This window comes from Papaver somniferum, chromosome 2 (assembly GCF_003573695.1).
Source record: "Papaver somniferum cultivar HN1 chromosome 2, ASM357369v1, whole genome shotgun sequence".
Classification (NCBI taxonomy): domain Eukaryota; kingdom Viridiplantae; phylum Streptophyta; class Magnoliopsida; order Ranunculales; family Papaveraceae; genus Papaver; species Papaver somniferum.
The window spans coordinates 170471638-170473805 of record NC_039359.1 but is presented as its reverse complement, the minus strand read 5'-3'; the positions used below and the strand labels follow the sequence as shown (position 1 = coordinate 170473805).

General features: G+C 33.3%; 1 non-coding gene across 1 annotated transcript; it reads right to left on the bottom strand.

Annotated features, from left to right (window-relative positions):
• Positions 1-1812: 1812 nt before the first annotated feature.
• Positions 1813-1885, bottom strand: TRNAE-UUC. The gene has a single exon. It is a non-coding gene; the product is annotated as a tRNA-Glu (tRNA).
• Between the last annotated feature and the right edge of the window lie 283 nt (positions 1886-2168).

Here is a 2168-nt window from a genome sequence, read left to right as displayed (position 1 = left end):
GATTAAGCTATAGCATTCACACGAACAAACCTTAATTCATATTAATCAAAATAAATTTGAATGATTTTAACAATTTAAAATTTGATAACATTTGATATTATCTATAAAGATCAAACCGTAGTTATGAAAACAGTCATATCGTTTTGTTTTTATGGCAGATTAGAAACCAAAATTGAATCAAACAAAACGATAGTTGAGAAGGTCCCCAAGAGTCTCTTAATAGTTGATATAGCTTGAATATAGGGTAATTGATAGGGGGCTCCACGAAATCAAATCAACCAATTAATATATGATAAGAAAGAAAAAAATAATAATACAGGATAAAATAGTATGCTAAGTGAAGTTACGTTCTCAACTGACTAACATAATATGGTTTGAATCGCTAGATTTAAAGCTAACCATCAAATGTTAAACATTAATTTGGAGTATATGATCAATGTTTTACATCAACTCTTTTATATAGAATTGACTGGTTCGACTTGGACCCAAAATGCCTTATTAAGTTTTTTTTTTTTTTTTGAGATGTTGTGGAGTTATTATATTAATGGTGATTTGAATAAGACTCGAAAGATATAATCCCTTTTTATTCTTCCTTTAAGTTTGGTAAAGAAATAGATGTCAATTAAGATGTTGGGTTAAATATTGTTACAGTTGTAACTGAGTCTCACTCTAAAACAATGAGAAAAAATAAAAGAAAAACTATCTTTTAGTACTTTTTTCTTCTTCTTGAACACATGAGACCAAGAAGGTAAAAGACTAAAATAATTGGTTGTGGAGGTAAAGTATTAAATATTATGTAGTTCAAAGTAATGACTATAGATTATAGCATTCTGAGAAGTACCATTGAGACATCATAGTTTATCCACTTTTGTACCTCTATAGAGTTTGATTCCTTAACTACATTCTTGAAAATTTGAATGCTAAACCTTATTAGTCTCTCCACATTCATCAGATCAGGTATCTTCTTTGGGATGGCTTCTGCCTTTGAAATAACTGATAATTAAATAAATTTTCATCCTGAAGGAAAACACATTCTAACAAATGCATATTTATAGAGCAAGAGATTACTGAGATCTTAGTCCAACAAAATTTCTACCATTTGCAGCCATACTAAACCTACAAAGTCTTCCCAACCCCCTTGTAAGACCAAGAAAATTGTTATTTTGGGAGAGTTGATTTACTTGTCCATCTCCAATACACCAAATTCCAAATATAAATTAACTTTCCTTTACGACATAGCTTCAACAGATTTTCCTGATGCCACCGGATTCTCAAGTATTAATGTGAATTAACTGGAACAGTAAAAAGCGGCAATTATTCAAGGCCGAAGAATGGCTTGCAAACTTTGACTCTATATACTGCCAAGTGCAGATAGAATTTATATGTTAACACAACGAAATAAACATAACAACCAAACATAGGCATTCACATAGGAAAGCAACACAATCAAATAACCCATACGCAAGAGAGATGTGATGGGAATTGTAAACATAACCTCAACTTCATTCCTTTCCAGCTCAATTAGAGAACCCAGTCCTGACTATAAAAAATTAGAGGAGTGGAAAGAGTCTGGACCTGTTATACTCCCAAGTCCCAAGATATCCTTCCTTGTAAAATTCTCTACCCCGCACACATGAATATCATTGCTTTGAAAGACGCCATAAAGAATTTGAAATAGCTTGTTCCATTTAGATGTTTCCCAAGTACCATGATGATGTATGACACCCCTCTTAATTCAAGTGTTGAACTATGTAATGATGAGCTAATATTGTCAACGGAAGCCTGTGAGGTTTCAGCCTAGTCAAATAACAATGCCATCTGTGGGAGTCGAACCCACAGCTACATGGTTGAAAACCATGTGCTCTTCCATTTGAGCTAAGACAGCAAGTACAATGATTACATGAGCGAACTGTGTGATACTGTGCTAACATACAATAATTTAAAGTAAGCAATAACACAACTGATAGACACATTTTTGTGTCGGAATTGTCCTCATTGTCTCTATTGTTAGTGCTTGATTTTATACTTATTATGGTGTTTTTATGTTTGTGTAGGTGTTTTTGGAGAAATACACTTGTGTGGAAAAAGTTGCTCAAAAAGTGATATTTGGACCCCCAAAGAAAAGTACTAAAGGCCCCCTCATCTTGGATAAGGGAACCCCGGGCACC